Below are 22,478 nucleotides of genomic sequence, written 5' to 3' on the forward strand. Positions count from 1 at the left end.
TTCAGGATTAATGAGGCTATGCCAGTTTTGAATAAAAGCTAATTTGTGTTTGCACATTTCTTCTGTCTTTGCTGCTGTGTGCACATGTCAAATGATCGGTATAAGGACAAGCCCGGCGCTTCCTTTTTGAGGAAGTGTCTGGGTTTGTTCCAATGTACCTTTTATTTACCTGCGTGCTAGCTGAATCGGTAGCGTAAGCAGCACTGACTTGACGTTGTGTACCTTGTGAATGGAGAGAGTTACCACACTTTACTATTTGTTAATCATTTAATAATCTCCTGGCCTCATTATTTGTTACTGTACATTTCGTAACATCAATTGGAAAAAAAAAAAAAAAAAAAAAAAAAAAAAAAAATCGGGCAAATTCAACCAGGCATCCCTGTGCACACAAATGACACCAAAAGTTCTTTTGAATGTGTTATTAACAATTCCAATATGTTATTTGTTATTGCAGAAGGTTTGCTGCATAGTCCTATAAGACATTTGTTATAGTTGTTTGATGTTGGCGTTTATAACGTTTCCATTTTTCCTAGCGTTGTCTTTCCCTATTCACCCTCCACACATGCACACACTTTTATCCCTCCTCCTCTCACAGCCCCTACCGCACGGTTTTTTTTTTTTTCCCCCGTCTAATATCACTTCAAGGGGAAAGACGTTAAACTGAAGACAACAACACAAATGACACTGGAGTATGTACAGACTGCACACAAAAAGTTGCCCACCATTCGTCTTGCTTACTTGGTTCCACGTGGAATTCAGCTGTAGACATTAAGTCTTGATTCCCACCATCCATTTCTTTCTCTCTTTTTTTTTTGCTGCCCCATCGTCTGCATCGTTTCAGTGGCATTACTCCCACGCCGCTCATTTAGATTCCCACATACACGGCCATACCCGGGTTCGCCCGTCACAGTTTCAGCGTCGGCAGTCCGCAGGGAACCAAAGATTTTAGGTCTCCAGGAGGCCACACACCAGAGGAGACCCTGCACTGCTGCTGAGTCACTTCGGTGGTGTTCAGTGGTGCCTGTTCTGATTCAACGTACTTAGGACACCACCATCCATTTCTTGTCAGGGACCTTTAGGGGAAGGAAAAGAATGAGGTTGTCGCATTTGGCCTGGCTTAGTTTTCGTGTGGCTTGACACTACTTTTTTTTAATGATCCTTGAAACAGGACAATGCAGGTTCAATTTTACCTTCTCCACTAGCTATGCACGAAGCATATTTTGATGAGTCCTCTGGGAGAGAGAGAGAGAGAGGTGTTGGGAAGATCTTTGGACACTGCTGATAACTCCCGCCCCCCCTCCCCCCTTCCAGAAATACACACACATATATACATATATGGACACAAACATGCGCACACAAGCACAGGCTAAAAAGCTTACCGGCGTAAACACATAAGTATATCGTAGGCATCAGAGATCCTTTATACAAGATTTTTACGCCATTAATTTGTAGGGTAGAGCGCCGTTGAAAGCCTCTGTTAGAAAGCTGTTATGAGAGAGAGGCGGAGAGAACGAACGAACGAACGAATCTTTTTTTATTGAGGGAAAAAGGAAAAAGCATCCTGCCCTCACGAAAAGGGAAAACAAACAAAATACTCAATACAAAAGCATGACATGACACACACACACACAGAGACAAAGACAGAGACAGACAAACAGAAACAGTAAAAGAGAGAGAGACAGAGAAAACGACAGATAGAAAAAGTCATGGAGGTAGATACAAGCAGGCTGACAGACAAACACAAAGAGAAAACCATTCGCACAGAAAGCAAGCCGAAGCTGTCATTGATTTTCTGACAGAGTGCCTCAAACAAACTTCCGATTGTACTGGTTCGAACACCTTTGAGCAGGCCCTGGTAGTTTGTGAAAGAAAACATGCCGACGGGAGAGGACGTGCCCTTGCTCATTTGGAATATCCAACACGCGATGGATTCAGACATTGATGGAGCGGGCGTACTAAACAAATAGAAAACACGCGAGGATGCGAGGATAAAGAGGAAGGTGGGGTAGGGGAGGAGGAACGATAGATCTTGCAGAGAGGTTGAGAGGCATGCTTTCCTGTTCAGAAGCCACAGGAAAGGGAGCTGCTTTTTCTTGTATAATTATTGTAATCATGTTGTGGATCTTACTGGGGCCTTTTCTTGCAAAGAAAATGCGGACAATAAAGTTAGAAGGAAACAAGAAGGAAAAACAAACAAACAAACAAACAAACAAACAAACAAACAAATACGCAAAAAGGTGAAATCCGTTTATCTGAGTTTGGAATTTTCTGACAAGAACATTCGCAAATACTCTAGTCAGTGTTCTCTCTCTGTTTCTTGTAAACATCCCCTTTCTATCAGTCTTTGAGTGATTGGGTGTTTATATTTCTTACTTGCAAAAGATAACCTTTTCTTTGTTATAATATTTATATTGTTTTGTTCGCTGAATTTTAGTCACAGATGAAAGGGGTGGGAGGAGGATGTTGGTGCAGGAAGATGGGGAGAGAAACGGGAAAACTGATAGGTCAAGGAGCGAGGGACAAAGATGTATGGAGTGTGGGAGTGATATCAACTTTGAAACCATAAATAAGCCGCTAAGATGACACAGGCTAACAACTAACTTTATGGTAGTCTTTGCTCCTTTTCAGTCAGAAATACAACTTCAGGTTCTCCAAATTACCCCCTGAACCATGAAAACGACAGCAACAAAACAATAACACTGACTCTGCATTGTTTGGAGTCTGCTGACGCAGCACAACGTTAACATTTGTATGACCATAAAAGCAAAAAAAAAACAACAACGAAAAAAAACATTTAAAATCTGAAACCATCAGATGATGTAACATTTGGCTAAACACATGCACTAATTTATATTGCATTGCATTCTCGCCTTACCAATGATTTGGCATGTAATAATATCGGGCAATTCCACAAGAAATCATTAAAATGAAACCTAGAAAGGTAATTACAAGAATAATGAATATGCATGAGACTGGCTATTGAACGGCAACATTTAAATATCAACGAAATACGAAAAGCATCGTCACCAGACGTCAAGAAAATTCCAAAATCTCCAGTCCAGACCACAATCAAGTTGAACAAAAGCTTTTTATTTAAAACCCAGATCGTGAAAAAAAATCTGCCCCGAAAGACCCCTTCAGATGTCGGGGGAAATTGTTTGTCCACAATGAAAGAAACAGAATGAAAAACAAATCACGAAATCAGTTGACAATTTACATCCTGGACACTGGCAAGGGAAGTTAACATTTCATTTATTAAACCCAAGGGGTGATGGATGATAGCGGGCATGATGTTTGTGTGGCTGTCTCTCTGTGTCTGTCTGTCTGTCTCTCTCTCTAACTTTAAAAACATATATCGTGCACATTTATTGAAAAACATGTGATTATGTGACACATATCAATTATAAACAAAAAAAAAACATGTATAGATTGTCAATATATATACGCCTCTCTCCTCCCCTGTCAGTCTCTCTCTATGTCTCTCCACTGTCACTGTCACTATATCTATCTGTTGTCAGCCTCCCCTACCTTCTTTACTCTTCCCCTTGTCCATTATTCCTTCCGCTCTCCACCACGCCCCTACCCTATTGTCCTCGTTGTTATTCATCTATCGCGATATTGTATTGTACATAAGTTCTATGTTTATGTTTGCACATGCTTATGCAATATTGAAGTTGGCATTGTGAATCGACTCTCGCTTTTTTTTGGTTTTGTTTTGTTTGTTGCTTTGTTGCTTTTTTTTCCCCAATTATTATTTATGCCCAGAGGGCTGGATGTAAACAAGTACTTTGTGCTTACTCCTTTACCCTCATAAAATAAAATTTCGTTCGTTCGTTCGTTCGTTCTCTCTGTAACTGTCTCTCTTCTCTCTCCATCATATTTAGAGAAGCAGGTGCAGAAGAAACAACCTGTTTTTTTTTGTATTGTATACAGAAAAGCGAACGAGAAACAAGTGAACGATGTGAAAACTTGATCCAGGAATTGATCACTGACACACAGCACTGTCTGACAGCACTGGGTTTGAACGGGTGCACCGACTGAACCCGAAGGCAGACTCCTCAATAACTGTATGCTGCTCAATTTATGAAGAGAGAACACAAATTCTAAAAAGCCAAACAGAAGCTGAAGGGTGCTAATGTGTTCGTCGGTGAAGACTTTTCCCCGAAGGTTTCAGGAGATAAGATGAAAACTAAGTGTACACTTAGAGAAGGCTCGAAGAGAGAGAGATAGATAGATAGATAGATAGATAGATAGATAGATAGAGAGAGAGAGAGAGAGAGAGAGAGAGAGACAGAGGCAGAGGCAGAGACAGAGAGACAGAGAGACAAAGACAGAGAGAGAGAGAGAGGGAGAGAGAGAGAGAGAGAGAGAGAGAGAGAGAGAGAGAGAGAGAGAGAGAGAGAGAGAAAGCGTGACCATAATTTTATGGTCCTTGACCATCTCTTCATTGAGGTAAAAAGTACTTCCTTGACGCACAAAGCTCTTTGAAAGAAATGAAATAGGAGGCTGTCCAACTTCGCGTTTGTTATAATTAAGAACCAGGTACTTTTGAAATGGATTTGTTTTATTTTTGATACGCTACAAAAAAAAGACCGACAAAGAAAAAAAAATCTAGTCCATTCAAACCTATCTCCCGTTATCCATTCAAAGCTATCTCCCGTTATCCATTCAAACATATCTCCCGTTATCCATTCAAACCTATCTCCCGTTATCCATTCAAACATATCTCCCGTTATCTCAGGTAAAGCCTGTGGGGACTCAGGTAACGAAATTTTACACTCGGATGGAAATGCGCATCCAGAAAATGTTAACTCACATCCATGTGAAATTTCTCATGCCTCTGCTGTCAAGTCACGGGGGAAAAAATGACTGGTTGCACTCCAGTGAAGTGGGAAATTGAAACACGGACCATTTTGGAAATAACTCTTTCCCTTTTTCCGTATTTTCAAGCCCCTTTCTGTAAATAGTTCATTTTCTTTCTTTCTTGGAACATCGATGGCTTGCGTTCTAAGTTTATGTTTAATGACTTCTTTATATGTGTCTCGTCCTTTAATTTTGTGTGTTTTGTCGAAATACTTTATAAGAGGTTTGTAAAACTGATTTCTTTCCTGGATGTACAGTTGTAGTGTGATCTAGACTTAGGAGGTAAAAGAAACTGGGCTTCAATAATATAGGAATATATCTTTGTGAATTTGGATTTGAATAAGTTTATATCATAGAGTCGGTAATACGAATATGTTTTTGAGAACTTTCCGCCAACGTTTGATAGACTGTTGATGGCAAAATTGGGAAAATCATATCCGGCCAAGTGATAGAATCAATTCTACAGAGCGTATACTTCTACACATTTAGTTAAGAATTAATTTTTGCTTAACACCTACGATACGTACTTACAAAATTTAGATTTGGCACTTCTGGAAACAATATGTCCAGGTACCGCAATGCCTTTGTGCAAGGAGTCAACTGAAGATAAAGTTCATTTTGTTTTGAAGTGCCCTGTGTAGCATGATCTTCGCGTAAAATTTATTTCAAAGAAATATTATGAATGTCCATGATTATTTCTGTTTAATGATGGCATCATTTGATGACGCATTATATTCACATAGTGCTTTTAGGTTAACAGAAATAGCATTGTCTTGATTTCTGTAGTTAAATTGTGAAAATAGTTGAATGCTCGCAATAGCCGAGTGGTTTAAGCGTTGGACTTTCAATCTGAGGGTCCCGGGTTCGAATCAAGGTAACCGCGAGGGTAAAGGGTGGAGATTTTTCCGATCTCCCAGGTCAACATATGTGCAGACCTACTAGTGCCTGAACCCACCCTTCGTGTGTATACACAAGCAGAAGATCAAATACGCACGTTAAAGATCCTGTAACCTATGTCAGTGTTCGGTGGGTTATGGAGACACGAAAATACCCAGCATGCATGAACCACGACAGAGTCATCGGCAAGTCGATGTTGGTCGTGTAACGGAAAGAAGAAGAAGTTACGGTGATATCTGCATATCTTGTTATCGCCACTCATGCATATGGGGGATGAATCATCTGATTCTGCGTCTCCCTCTCTCTCTCCCCTTCATGGAAATCTAGTTCTCGTTTATTTCATACTTATTTGGGCGATTTGTGACTATGAGTTAATATTACAATGACATAATGTACATGCTCGAGAGGAAGTTGCTTGCGATCTCTCCTTTCTTTCTTTCCTTCTTCCTCCAATACCCTCGGTCCTTTTCAGGCTGCTAACTCCCAAACAGTCCTCTGACAAAATAACTTTTTTTCCCTACCGATCACAGTGCAAACAATGACAAAAGGGTGATGGGTGTGTGTGAATACAGAACACAGGTCCAGACTCCGAGTAAAAACCGTGGAGTGATGGCCTAGAGGTAACGCGTCCGCCTAGGAAGCGAGAGAATCTGAGCGCACTGGTTCGAATCACGGCTCAGCCGCCGATATTTTCTCCCCCTCCACGAGACCTTGAGTGGTGGTCTGGACGCTAAACCGAGGTCCCGTGTGCAACATGCACTTAGCGCACGTAAAAGAACCCACGGCAGCAAAAGGGTTGTTCCCGGCAAAATTCTGTAGATAAATCCACTTCGATAGGAAAAACAAATACAACTGTACGCAGGAAAAAAAACAAACGAGTGGGTGGCGCTGTAGTGTAGCGACGCGCTCTCCCTGGGGAGAACAGCCCGAATTTCACACAGAGAAATCTGTTGTGATAAAAAGAAAAGAAAAAAAAGAAAACCGCTGTTGAGCAGTTCGCCCTGAGGGAGCTCCACACCCAGATAGCCTGGCGCTCTTAACAGAATGGGGACTGTCCTCCAGTGCGCCTCGGTATCGTTGGATCATGCATCATACGATACCACTTCAGTATTGGGGACACCAGGCTGATGCCAGCCATACTCTAGAGCATTGTATTTGTTCCTGCAATGTTTTTTTTTTTTTAAGACGAAGAAGGAGAGGAAGACAAATGAGACTGGAAGGTTTGTTTGGATCACACGTACCGAGGTATGTGTGTGTGTGTGTGTGTGTGTGTGTGTGTGTGTGTGTGTGTGTGTGTGTGTGTGTGTGTGTGTGTGTGTGTGTGTGTGTGTGTGTGTGACATGCGTGGACATGTAATAATTCTGTTTTCCATGACACATACATTTGTGTCAGGTCCCCTGACTCCTTTGAGAACGGTGGAAAGTGTTCCAGCGCCTACAGATAGTAATGCTGAGCATTCAGAGAGGGAGGAAGGGAGGGAGAGAGAGAGAGAGAGAGAGAGAGAGAGAGAGAGAGAGAGAGAGGGAAGGTGGAGGGAGGGAGGCAAGACAGAGGCAGATAATGATGAATATGTGGTCAGAGAGAGAGAGAGAGAGAGAGAGAGAGAGAGAGAGAGAGAGAGAGAGAGAGGGAAGGGGGAGGGAGGGAGGCAAGACAGATACGGAGGCAGATAATGATGAATATGTGGTCACAGAGAGAGAGAGAGAGAGAGAGAGAGAGAGAGAGAGAGAGACAGACAGACAGACAGACAGACAGACAGAAAGACAGAGACAGAGAGAGGGGTTGGCACAGCTTAGGATACCAAAGGTAACCTTTGATAGAGTTATTTTTACACACACAGACACAGAAACAGACATGCACACAGGCAGACAGACAGACAGACAGATACACACGCTCAGAGGCATAGACTCGAAAAGCTTTCACACGTTAACCCCCCCCCCCCCACTACCCTCCCTCCCTCTCACACACACACTCAAGCGCACTCATAAAGCCGGCATCCAAACATTGATACACCGCCAGGAGGGAACTGAAGCTCTTGAGATATCGATCGGTCGATAGAGAAATAGATCGATAGAATTGATTTGAATTGAATACATTTCATTTTGTGAGGGTTGCAGAGTAAACAGGACAATGCTATTTTTTTCATCCAGTCCTCGGAGGACAGACAGATCTCTCTCTCTCTCTATCTCTCTCTCTCTCCCCCCCCCTCTCTCTCTCTCTCTCTCTCTCTCTCTCTCTATATATATATATATATACATATATATATATATATTATATACAGAGAGAGAGAGAGAGAGAGAGACAAACAGCGAGACAGACACATTGTGAGACGAACAGGAAACCAGAGCAGCTTCTGTATCACAGAAGAAGTGCCCAAAACAAACATCGCTTGCATTCGTCTTCCACACCTCCTTCACGCTGGATCCTCAGTGGTTTGGGGAAATAAAAAAAACATGCTGCCGCTGTAGACTGTTGCTTGTACCCATTTGCATCGTACAACAGCATCCATTTCTTCTCTTCCTTTGTCAGTATATCTTTGTGTTCATCAAAAAAATCTACAAAGGACATAACTAATTGTTTTGTGGATCCTACTGTTTTCTTTAATGAGCATGTTGCGCATTGGACCTTCTTTTAGGATCTGAACTTAAACTCTGAGCAGACCACCACGTACGGTATACTGAGGGGTTTGAACCAGGTCTTGTGACGTTCTCGCCTTTTCAGTGGCTGTTCTGATCACCAGAACGTTCACGCATTGACTCCATTGGTTTTGACTTTACTCCCATGTGGAACATTAACAAATGGATGCAATGGCTACGCAGTTCTTGGAACATGGCGCTAAACAGTGGGACTATGATTTTCAGACAAGTGGCATGATTTCTTGCTGACTTCAGTGTGTTGTGAAGTATAGCTGGAAAGGTTCCTAGGAAGCAGCTCATCGGAAGAAGAAAAGAGGAAAAATTCTAGAATCACATTACTATCTAGAATCACGTCTTGTTTCATATGTGTCTTCTTTTTTTTCCACACTAAACGGTGCTGTTGTCCAGTTCCGGTTCATCAGTTTGACCTTTGATTGCCGATTTTTATTGGAACAGCCCTGGGAAGACTGACGCGGTCTATCCTAGTTGCGTTTTTTTTTTTTTTCGCAAATGCAGATGTTACTCCAATAAAAACAACAACACCAAATAGATATCGACCTGGTTGCCACCTAACAGTGCGTATTTTCAACGAAACACAGTCGGTGTTAGAATGCTTTTTCAAGACAATGAAAGGGCAACTATTGACTTCAGTCTTCAAAAGGTTTGGAATACAAATTACCGAGATAACTAAATTGCAGGTAATTTTCTCAGCGTGTCAGATGTGCACAGACTTGAACAATGGAATAGAATGCTCCCACTCTCTCTCTCTCTCTCTCTCTCTCTCTTTGTGTGTGTGCGTGCGTGCGTGCACGAGCATGCACTCTTGTGTGCTTGCGAGTGAATGCGTAAATTCGTGCGTGTTTTTTTTTCATGTGCGAGGGGGAGACGTGTCTTCATGTTATATCTAGCCAAGTAATAACAACGGGTCATTTACAGAAAGTAATGAAAATGGCACTCAGAAAGATATAACAACGATATTGGATATTCATGGGCTGCTAAAAACAGTCTTGATGGAGGCGGTTTGATCAAAAAACAACAACCACAAATGGCGACAAAAACATTGTCATGAGATGTCAAACAACTCCTGAAAACCTGCAAACACCCCCAATGAGAGCGATAATCAAGAAAATAATAGCAATTTTGATCCGAATCGTGAGAAAAAGCTCCCCCTAAATGCCCATTCGGACATGGTGGAAATTGCTTGTGCGCGCGCACACACACACACACACACACACACACAATGTGGGAATGTGAAAAGCGGAGCTAATGGCGTCAGCGCAAGAAGTAGGAAAAGAATCAGAATGTGTTTGGCTCGCGAAGAGAGTGGAGTTCATTTCCCGAACATTGACAACGGAGGGAGATCGCCATTCAGATTATTAAACGAGAGGGCTAGGGGGAGGGGGAGGGAGGATTTTGACTATCCTTCAAGTGGCGCTAATGCTATTTAATATTATTTCATATGCACATTGTAAGAATTCTCTTTTATGAAGTCCATGAAGTGATTTTCTTTATGTATTTGTTTCAGATATTCACCTTTGATTTCACACTCCATCTACCCTAACTAACCATTCAACCCCCCCTTCTCTTCCTCCCTTTAAAAGATAACAATCAAATCAATCACTCACTCAATCAAAACCACTTTATTAATCCACATGGAAATCCACTTAAGCAATCAACAAAAAAACTGTCTCCACTGAGCGCAACGCAACCTCTTCCACATTCAAATGTGAAAATCAATGCTTTAACAAAACGTTTACAATCTTCAGTATGTGTGACGGGACATTAACTCTCTCCATACGAACGGCGAAAGAGACGACGTTAACAGCGTTTCACCCCAATTACCATCATCAAAATATTGCAAGCGGAAGGCTCTTATACTGAAGACGTGAAGGTTGACAAAGAATACCACAATTCTGACGACGGAAGCTAAAGGTTGGGTCATTCAGACACCCACTGGACATCCGAGGGGTCTGTGTAGAGAAGAGAGGACTGGCCGTACTGAGTGAGTTAAACTAAGTTCATCACAACAATTCGAATCCATTTGAATTTGATCCTGACAGAAGCCCACAAAGTTGTGGCGAAGTTGTGTGCATCTAGATAATCGATATCGGAAACAAATTTGACGGAGATAGATTTGACAAAGAGACAAAGACATTGTGTTGCAGAGTTGTCGAAGAACACAAGAAAGTATTGTCATGAAGAAGGACATGAAAAACTGTTCTGTATGTACTCTTCGTCAACGTAAACCTGATAACCCCACAGTCATCTGGACGTTGTGTCCAGCCATTTCCTTGTGTTATTTTGTTTTAAATTTGCGACTTAAATTTTTGCCTGAATGTATTAAATCAATTGAATTCAATTTTATTGGTGCCAGTGCTTGCTCCAAATCTATATATAAGGGTAGCGACACAAGAAACTCTCTCTCTCTCTCTCTCTCTCTCTCTCTGTGTGTGTGTGTGTGTGTGTGTAGGATGATGACGAATCAGTTAATGGCAAAAATAAACTATAACCACACTCTAAACAGTAGTGGTTGTCTACAGCGGTTGGTTGGAATGAACATTTCCTGACTACGTCTCAGTGTGCCACAAAAAGGATTTAAGTGTCTTTCATCTGCTTCAGTTTTCTTGTTGAACGGACAAACTATTACAGCAGGAAATATCTATCTGAACGTGTTGTACCTAAAATGACGAGGCTGTAAGTCGGACGTACACAGTCTTAATCTTGTTGTATAACGCACCTATCAAGAACAAATAACAAATAGGTTTTAGGTCATATGTACAACAAAATGTAGTGTACATACTATATCTTTTACTCGTGTTCATGCAAGCAATCATTGACGAATACACAAAGAACAATTCTAATGCTACAAAACTTTTATTTAGCAAACAACCCCCCCAAAAAACCAAACAAACAGACAAAAAAACAACAAAACAAACAAACCCCAAAACAAAAACCAACCAAACAAACAACCCCCCCCCCCCGCCCCCCAAAAAAGACAACAAAAAAACAAACAAACATACAAACAAACAAAATCATTTTAGCAAAGTCGAAAACTCAAAACCCAGTTTTTTTGCTCCATTCAGTAACGTAATAAACATACGTACATACGTTCGTCTATAAGATACGTAATATTACAAATTGTACGTTTCGTGCGGTAACGTGAAGTCATCCGAACTGCACTATCTCAGTCAATAACGAATACTTTTGACAGCGGAATTCTCACAAATCGGATTACAGTTCGTTGCGTTCGAAAACCAACTCACAGAGAGAGAGAGAGAGAGAGAGAGAGGAGAGAGAGAGATAAGGGGATGAGGAGGGGGCAGGGGAATCACAGCAGTTTCAGAGAGTGCCGTGAAAGAAACTTCGTCTGTGTTTTCCAGGTCACCACCTCCGTACTGACTGTCTGACCCATGGTGGTTTGGTTGGGGAAAGAAAACACGCAGACGTATCGACTTATGGTCATGTTCACTTAGACTAGTCGGCTGTCTCGCTGTGGGCTCTGTCGGATATGGAGCAGGCGAAGAGTTAACGCTCTGGAACCAAGAAAGAGAGATGATGTAAGGTGTTTAGGTTTGAGAATCCTTCTGTCAGTTTCAGACGCCACAAGGGAGGGTGCCTGCTGTTCAATTTCTTTATTGTTGAATAAAAAACTTTTTGAGTGAATGAGACACACAGGAAATTTTTGCATTTTCATTTTTAAAAAAAAAGGATAGGATGACCCTGATCAAATGCAGTCTGCATTGGCGTAGACATCTTTGTGTGACAGTTTCCTTTGATCCTTTAGTTTGGGATACAAAAACAGAATAGTTGGTGTTCATTTCTGCTCTTAGCAAGAATAGCGAATAGCTTTCCCGAGAGAGGGTAGTATGTGTGTGTGTGTGTGTGTGTGTGTGTGTGTGTGTGTGTGTGTGTGTGTGTGTGTGTGTGTGTGTGTGTGTGTGTGTGTGTGTGTGAGGGAGAACGGATATATGCAAAAGGATGAGAATCCTGGGTTTCCTTTCAAAAGTTACACGAAGGGGATTCTGTACTATCTGCAAGGTAATCAGGCTCGGGTACAGACCAAATCTTTTCTCACAAAGATAACATCACTTTACTTTATCTTTCTGTTTATTGCATAAACTCTTCTGTTTGTCGTTCTGTTTCTTGCAAGTTCCAAATTCTCTGTATGCCTGTGTGACTGTAAATGGCAAATGGCAAGAACAATTTTCAGCGCAAAGCCATCATGTTGTAAATTGTATGACGAGGATGCACATGAATACCATCCAACTGACCAGCCATGGTTCTCTCTGAGACTTACACACTACTTTCTTCAGACGGCGTGTGAGTGCAGTGCAGTTCCGCTAATTCCCAGCTTTTCTTCCTGCATGTATTCATTTGTGTACCTCTCATGGTGGAGTTTCTTTCATGTCAGATTTTGGCAGAAACAGAAAGAAGAATCCAAGCATTCGAAAATCAAATGCTTGAGGAGACTACTACACATCTCCTACAAGGAGCACAAGACCAATGACTATGTGCGGAACCTGGTCAGCAACCTTGTTGGGCCCCAAGAACCACTGCTGGCGACTGTCAAACTACGGAAGATGTCATGGTTTGGTCATGTCATACGACATAACACCCTCTCCAAAACCATCCTGCAAGGTACTGTAGAGGGAGGGCGCAGACGGGGGCGGCAGAGAAAGAGCTGCTCCGACAACGTCAAGGAATGGACCAAAATGACGATGCCAGATCTCCTCACGACAGCTGCCAACAGAACGGCGTGGCGAGCTATGACATCTTCCTCATGTCCCCCCAACGACCCCAGCGGTCAAGGGAATGAGTGAGTGAGTGATTTCTGCTGTTTCTGTGCTTTCTGTTACTGCATGATGAACATGCTGCACATGAGACCCCAAGTTGTGATATAAGACAAATTCCTACAATATATTGTTGGGGCGAAACGTTTCGGGGATATGAAAGCAAGGACATGCCATCTTCTGACTTCTTAACCAGGCTTCCACGTCACTGATCCCAGCATCGTTAACAGAAAGCTACATAACGTGTATCACCTACAGTCCCCGGGAAAGTGGATGTTTTGGCTTGTTTACAATCATTATCAGTTGTTTCTCTTGATACATCAATGCCCTCCTATCCCCCCGCCCCCCCCCACCCCCCGCCCCCCTTTATCGAATTCATCTTTTTTTTTCTTCTTCAAAATCTAATGTTCAGCTTTGATTCCATTCCCCATTCACCTGTTTTCCCCCTTCCCAAAATGCAACTTCCTCCTTCCTCTCCCACCTTCTGATTATTTTTGTAGTGATATCATCTATCCTGTCCCTCCCAACTCACCATACAACTTCAACCTCTTCTCCCACCTTTTTATCTCTTAAATTTCATCGATAACACTGAAATATGAAAATCATTATTGTAATTAGATGTCTGCAATTACCACTATTTGCGGCGGGACGTCAAACAGAATCCTTTTATTCCCAAAAGCCTGTAAACTCGCGAATTGCTTCTTTTCTTCTTCTTCTTCTTTTTTTGAAAGAGTTGGGCTGCATGTTCGTTTGTCTGACGAAATAGGAGAACGGCCAAATTTGGAAAACAGCAAACTGTGTCCAACGACGGCCGATTTTAGCACTGTCTGGGGAAGACCGATGTAATCTCAAATAACAACCCAGTTCCATGTGAGTGTTATTTCGCTAATGCAATAGCTTTCACTCTTGCAAAACTTTCAGTGAATATTGATTTAGGTGCTGTCTAACGGTGGGTGTTTAACAATGCAAATAATGCCATCTCTGTCTTCGAAAGACTTTGAAATACAATTTATTACGATAATTATCTCAGTATGTAGTCATTCTTTGCTCATTAGACAGGGCATTTAAAATGAAACGTAACGTTTCAGATATACATTATCCATGTATGCCTACTTTGGATACAGTTCTTCATTACTTTCAATAGACGTTTTCATTGTATAAAAAGAAAGAAAGAAAGAAAGAAAGACACAAACAAAAAAAAAAAAAAAAAAAAAAAAGCCAAAAAAAAAACAAACAAAAAACCCCAAAAACCTACCCAAAAACTGAATATTTTTTGTACGTTTGAAATTCAAAATAGAACCTTCTTGCAATGGCAACAAATTACATTTAAAAAAAGAAAAAAAGAAAAAGAAAAGTAAAGAAAGTAAGAAAGTGAAACTTCTCCATCATTTTGCTCTTATTGTTCTTGTCCTTCCTTTTGATTTAATCTGGTCTTTTCCTCTGCTGCCTCTGCTGTTTTTTCACGTGTTGCCACTTTCTTCTGCCTGCAGATGATGCACGTCTGGCAATTGATCCTGCCACTTCATCAGGATCAGGGCGTTGTGTTTGCTTCTCTGAGAGAGAGAGAGAGAGAGAGAGAGAGAGAGAGAGAGAGAGAGGCAGAGACAGAGAGAGAGAGATAGCGGATGCGGATACGGATACGGATGATATATTCAGAGAGAGATAGCTAGATAGATAGAGAGAGAGAGAGAGAGAGAGAGAGAGAGAGAGAGAGAGAGAGAGAGACAGAAAAAGAAAGAAAGAAACACAGACAGACAGACACACAGACACACACACACACATACACACACACACACACACACACAGAGAGAGAGAGAGAGAGAGAGAGAGAGAGAGAGAGGCAGAGACAGAGACAGAGAGAGAGAGAGATAGCGGATGCGGATACGGATACGGATGATATATTCAGAGAGAGATAGCTAGATAGAGAGAGAGAGAGAGAGAGAGAGAGAGACAGAAAAAGAAAGAAAGAAACACAGACAGACAGACACACAGACACACACACATACAGAGAGAGAGAGAGAGAGAGAGAGAGAGAGAGAGAGACAGAGAGAGAGAGAGATAGCGGATGCGGATACGGATACGGATGATATATTCAGAGAGAGATAGCTAGATAGAAAGAGAGGGAGACAGAAAAAGAAAGAAAGACAGACAGACAGACAGACAGACACACACACACATACAGAGAGAGAGAGAGAGAGATAGAGAGAGAGAGAGAGAGAGGCAGAGACAGAGACAGAGAGAGAGAGAGAGATAGCAGATGCGGATACGGATACGGATGATATATTCAGAGAGAGATAGCTAGATAGAAAGTGAGAGAGACAGAAAAAGAAAGAAAGAAAGACAGACAGACAGACAGACGCACGCACACACACACACACACACACACACACACACACACACACACACACACACACACACACACACACACACACAGAGGAGACAAATAAAAAAAAATTACAGCATTTTTGTTAGTTTTCAAAGGGAGTTCCAAGAACAGACACGGTCTGCATTGGCGCAGACATCTTCTGTATGTGATCGTTATTCCTTTGTTTCATTTCTTTTATTCTGCATTTAATTTAAACGAATTAAATCTATCTAATCTCATTTGTTGTTTTATCAGTGCTTCAAATCTTAAAATAAGGGTTACAGCACGTTAAGCCGTGTAGTGTGTGTGTGTGTGTGTGTGTGTGTGTGTGTGTGTGTGTGTGTGTGTGTGTGTGTGTGTGTGTGTGTGTGTCTGTGTGTCTGTTTGTCGTCTTATCATTTGGAGAGAAGAGAACGTGTAACTTGCTTTGAACTGGGAAAAGATCGAGTCATTTTCACCAGGCTACTGGACGACAGTAAAACAATCAGAGATCACAAAATATGCATGAGATTCAGGCCATTGGACGATGATCAATCTTTCGACGACCAAAGATATGCATGAAATTTGGGTCTTTAGACGACAATAGAACAGTTAACCATCATGAATATGGGTAAGATTCGGGTCATTGGACGACGATGAAACTGTCTATAATCATAAACATTGATACAACTTGGGCCATCAGACGACGATAAAACTGTCTATAATCGTAAACATTGATACGACTTGGGCCATCAGACGACGATAAAACTGTCTATAATCATAAACATTGATACAACTTGGGCCATCAGACGATGTTAAAACTGTCTATAATCATAAACATTGACACGACTTGGGCCATCAGACGACGATAAAACTGTCTATAATCATGATAAAACTGTCTATAATCATAAACATTGATACGACTTGGGCCATCAGACGACGATAAAACTGTCTATAATCATGAACATTGATGTGACTTGGGCCATCAGACGACGATAAAACTGTCTATAATCATGAACATTGATACAACTTGGGCCATCAGACGACGATAAAACTGTCTATAATCATAAACATTGATACGACTTGGGCCATCAGACGACGATAAAACTGTCTATAATCATAAACATTGATGTGACTTGGGACATCAGACGACGATAAAACTGTCTATAATCATGAACATTGATGTGACATGGGCCATCAGACGACGATAAAACTGTCTATAATCATGAACATTGACACGACCTGGGCCATCAGACGACGATAAAACTGTCTATAATCATGAACATTGATGTGACTTGGGCCATCAGACGACGATAAAACTGTCTATAATCATGAACATTGGTACGACGTGGGCCATCAGACGACGATAAAACTGTCTATAAACATGAACATTGACACGACTTGGGCCATCAGACGACGATGAAACTGTCTATAATCATAAACATTGATACGACTTGGGCCATCAGACTGTCATCAATCATGAATATTTATGAGAATTGGGCCACTGACGACTGAAAATGGGTAATCATCATAAACATGCATGAGGTTCAGGCCACTGGACGACGATGTAGCAGCGAAGCCATCATCAATATGCATGTGATTCGAGCCTCTAGATGACGTTAAAACAAATCACCCTAAATATGCATGAGATTCGGGCAACTGGACGACGGTACAGCAGTCAATCATCATGAATATGCATGAGATTCGGGCAACTGGACGACGGTACAGCAGTCAATTATCATGAATATGCATGAGATTCGGGCCTCTGGAAGACGATGAAACAGGCAATCCATCATGAATATGCATGAGATTCGGGTCACAGGACGACGATGAAACTGTCCTCTATCATAACAGTGCAAGGGATTCAGGCCTCTGGACCACGACAACAGTCCTTGGTAATAAATATGCATGAGACTGAACTGATTTGACGACGGCGAAACAGTCAACGATAATAAGAAAGCATGAGACTGGGCCATTTGGACGACGACAGAACAAAGAAATCTCCCTCAAGAAATCTCAGCTCTTCCTCTGACTGTTACGTTTTGAAAACTTCCTCGTATCAATACAAGAACCTATGGTGAACGTTCTTTCTTCTGTGCTGCTCCTCATATCTGAAACACTCTTAGCTTCCTTCTTCTCCAACACCATCAATGTCAGCTCATTTGGGATAGATGGAAGAGTGGGATATGGAGGGGGGCGTGGGTGGTGGTGGTGGGGGGATGGGGGGGGGGAGGGAGGGGTTTTGAGAAAGAATGGTCATTGATGATTTACGTGATTTGCTTTTTTTTTTTCTTTCATGTTAAGCGCCATGTTGAGCTCTTTGAGAGAAAGGGCGCTATATAAATGTACGTTCTTCTTCTTCTTGTTATGGTTTCATTACTATCATTCTTATCGAAGATGATAAATATGCATGCGATTGGGCCAACTGGACGGCAACAAATCATTACATGACAAACCAGTCCGGGTGAAACAAGTACAAAACAAGAAGACGACGAACAACAACAACAAGAACAAAGAAGCATTCGTCGAGTGATGTCAGGCAACTCCTGGAACCTTTAAACACCCTGCCCCCCCCCTAACCCCCCCCCCCCCCCCCCTTGGTCCATGGCGACATTCAAATGAACACCAAGCAGGAGCTGGGATCCGAACCGTGGAAGGCAATCTGCGTCTTAATGCTCCTTGGATTTCAACGTCGGAGAGACTGCCGTTGCAAAACAAATAAAACAACAACAACAACCCAAACAAACAAACAGCAACAACAACAACAACAAAAAACCAAACAAAGAACAACAACAGCAAACAAATAAACAACAACAAAAACCTCAAACAAAACAAAAACGACAACAGCAAAAAAAAAGGGAGCAAGAGCGAACGAAGGTGCGAGAAAGAGAGAGAGAGAGAGAGAGAGAGAGAGAGAGAGAGAGAGAGAGAGAGAGAGAGAGAGAGAGAGAGAGAGAGAGAGATTCAAAAACTTTATTACTCAAGGATAAAGATTTTAGGCATCGCCCAGTCTTCCAACCTGTCCTTGTGACAACAATAACAATAACAACATTAACGATAACGACACAACAACAACAATTTTTTTTAACACTGCTACAGCTACTGCTACTACAACGAAGAATGATCACCATCATCATCATTAAGAGAGAGAGTGAGAGAGAGAGAGAGAGAGAGAGACAGAGAGAGAGAGAGAGAGAGAGAGAGAGAGAGAGAGAGAGAGAGAGAGAGAGAGACACTGGAACACTGGACACTGGAATTATTTGTTGTCATTGCCAAGAAAGGTCTTTTGACAAGGGGGCAACAGCATAAATGCATATATTTTAGCTTCAAAACAACAACAACAAAAAACTATATTTTTTTCTCTGAATCCTTCAGTCAGTTTAAACCAAGAAAATATGCAATACTTGGAAACACTTAAGTCACATCCTGACAAAAACTCAACGAGACAGAGAGAGAGAGAGAGAGAGAGAGAGAGAGAGAGAGAACATAAAAAAAACAAGTAAAAGCGTCCTGCGTCACCACCCCAAACACACACAAACGAATAAAACAAACAAAAACGAATTGGGCTTTGGGAATGTGAACGGTAAAGCTGATGGACTCAGCGGCGCGCAAACTAATGAAGAAACCAGCTTTGTCTATCGCTCACAGAGGGAGGCAAGATTGCTTTCCACACGGAAGGTCAAAATTTAGGTCATTGAATGCAAAGGGGAGATACGGAAGAATGTCGGTCGTGAGTCTTGTCTCTGTCTCAACCCCTCTATCTTCAGACACACGCACACACGCACGTACACACAGACGCGCGCGTGCGCACACACACACACACAGGGAAATGAAAACCTGCCCCATTAATTTGAGTCTTGTTATGAGGTGATTATGAGGTGGTTATCCTTCATCGCCCTGTCACCGTAAAGTGCCATGTACCAGCAAAGTGTATCTTATATTTGGCGCTGTATACGTGTTATATTTTCTTTCTTTCTTTGCTTTTCTATCTATCTTTTTTCGTCCTAGATCCTTGCTTTTCTCTCGTCTTCTGCTCCTTTCGCCTTGACGGTGGTAGATCTGTGCCCATGCATGCAGCTCATCCCAAATATGCAAACCTCAACCACACCAGTCCACTGAGAGCTATCAATGTTCGATCGCCATGAAACCACACTCCAGAGAAAGCGTTGCTCTGCTGCTTGGTCACGTTGATATTGTTCACCATTGCCCATTCTGAGTCTTGACATGCACGTCACAATCTACCAGTCCCTAGCTTGGGATATACCTCCCGACTCACTTTTGATACATGTACTTTTTGAAGGCAATTCTTCACCAGGGTGGTAATGCTATTCGTGTCCTTGAATACAATAAGGATTTTCAGTAAGGTAAAAGCAAACAAACAAACAAAAAAGTTTTCAACTGGTTAGGTATTGCTACGGATAAACTGACCATAATCGATCTTTACCTCTCATGATGCGAACTCAACAACAACAGAAGCGGTACACAGCAGAAGCAGCAACAATAACAACAAAGCTATGGGCATCTTAGTAAATCTAATTTTCTAAATCAAAATTTACAGAAGTAATCAATCAGTCAGCCAGCACATTCACGAAGAAATCAGAAAAAAAACACGAGCCAACCAAACAAAGAAAGTCTGGAACCCCCCCCCCCAAAAAAAAAAAAAAAAAAAAAATCACCAAAACAAAACAATAACAGCAACAAGAACAAAATCACGATCGCGTTCTGTTCAACCACAAGGAAACACGACGGCTTTAATTAAGACAAACGCAGTCAAAGAAAGAAACCATTAACACCCATCTGTTCCTCCATTATTCAAACAACAGCCACATCCCCTCGAGTAAAGGACGAAAAGCAAAGTGAATAAATATCAGCTTCGACTTACGGTGATTGCCTTTTTTAGACATTGCCCCAACATTAAAAATGAAGACAATGGGACTTCAAGCTACTTACAGAGCTATAAAACTGAGCTACAGACGAAGAAAACAAGTCATTTTGGTCGCTAACGTTGTCATGAATGAAGGTGACTGTCCATGACATTAGCTCAACAACGAAACCAATATCAACAGCAACAGAAGCACCAGCAGTAACATTAAAAAGCAGCAGAAGCAAACAACAACAACAACAACGACAAAAAACAAAAACAAAACAAAAACAAACAAACAAACAAAAAAATCCCAACCAACCAACCAACCAAAAAAAACAACAAAAAACCAAAAACAACAACAACAACAACAACCCCCCCCAAAAAAACCCAAACAAACGAAAACAGCAAATTTGTTCCACACTATCTAAGTTCGGATGAAAGAACTGAAAAGAGGAAGCAAATCAGTATCCAAGAGGAAATGTTTTACAGTCAAGCAGACCACAGTTTCATCAGGTAGAAAGTAACTCTTAAACCCCTGCAAAACACGGAGAGTCAAATGCTCTGATCTTTAAACAACATAAAACTCAGCATACGATTCCAGACAAGTCGTTGAAATGAAAATCGAACTGCTCCTGAACGGCTCTTTGAACAGAGGAAATGACTCTTCGGTATACACTTGAATGACGACAGATCCAGAAACATCGATCTTTTCCTGAACGGTTCTTTGAACAGCGGAAATGGCTCGCCGGTGCCAAGTTAGCCGACGATAGCCCCAGCAACATGGAGACGTTTAAGTTGTATGTCTGATCGGGGGATGGACGAGTCTGTGTTGCTTTCATGTTTTGGCCAAAAGAGTGCTTTAGAATCTGAAGTGAGGTTAGCACTTACGTGATATGGAAGGTTTTAGCGAAGTATATAATCTCTTTGTCTCTCTATCCGTCTCTGTCTGTCTGTCTGTCTCTTTCTCTCTCTTCGTTCTCTTTCTGTCTCCCCCCTCTTTTTAAACCCAAGTATTTTACATCTGTACAGGTGTTCCTTTCCACCACCTTCTTCGCATCTTTCTATCTGTAACTTCTTTGACAGCATCCTCTATCAGTTTCCTGACAGTAACATTCAGAATATCATATTTATTCATATCATGTAAACGATTGTTTTGTTCCGAGTTTAAATGATCTGGCTCAAACCTATTCCATATAAAGACCATTTTAAAACCTACATATTTCTAACAGATTTTGCTTACAATGTTTTGTTTAAGCTTAGCATGCCCCTCCAGTGTCCACTAGTGGCACGTGATTGAGTACTGAGAATGCACAATGCACCTATGCATTCTCAGCAATCAGTCACATACCACTGGTTGGTGGTTGGTGGTCTGGGTACCATACTTTCAGATGAAATAGTTAACGGAGATTCCACTGTACATCATACAATTAGAGCACATGGAATAAGGCAGAAACAGCAATGCAAGGCAATAGAGTACATTGCAACACAACACACACAACACAACACTCCACATCATACCATACCGCACCATGAGATACAATACAATACAATTCAATACAATACAATGTGTACATGTCTCTGAAGCATGATATTTGATGAGGAGAATACGAGTTAATTTAAGCTGACTTCACCATCAAGGCAGAGGAGTTACCAATGACAAAACGCTGCACAACAACTCCACTTCGATTACTGAAGAAATGTACACACTTCATTTCAGGCAGCAGAAAAGGCGACACCTGAATATGGCGACATCACGCTCGCTGGAACTAGTGGCATGGATTTTACACAAAGAAATCTGTGGTGAAGAGAACGCTACATGACACAATAAAATATCCACGATAGACAACCAGGCAAGGGAAGCACCAGCACAGTTACAACAGCAACTCCTCAGCACACAATCCAGTATACACACAAGTATAAACAGCAGGAACGTTGACAAGCAGTATCAACACGGTCCTGTGACAAGAAAAAATAGTTGACAGCTACAGTTATTACGGAAAAAAGCTCAAACTAAGTGGAGAAGTAAAATACACAGTTCAGCTGAGCTAACGAATGAGCACCGATGAACTAGCGAATGAGCATAA

The sequence above is a fragment of the Babylonia areolata genome, chromosome 19 (assembly GCF_041734735.1).
Source record: "Babylonia areolata isolate BAREFJ2019XMU chromosome 19, ASM4173473v1, whole genome shotgun sequence".
Classification (NCBI taxonomy): domain Eukaryota; kingdom Metazoa; phylum Mollusca; class Gastropoda; order Neogastropoda; family Buccinidae; genus Babylonia; species Babylonia areolata.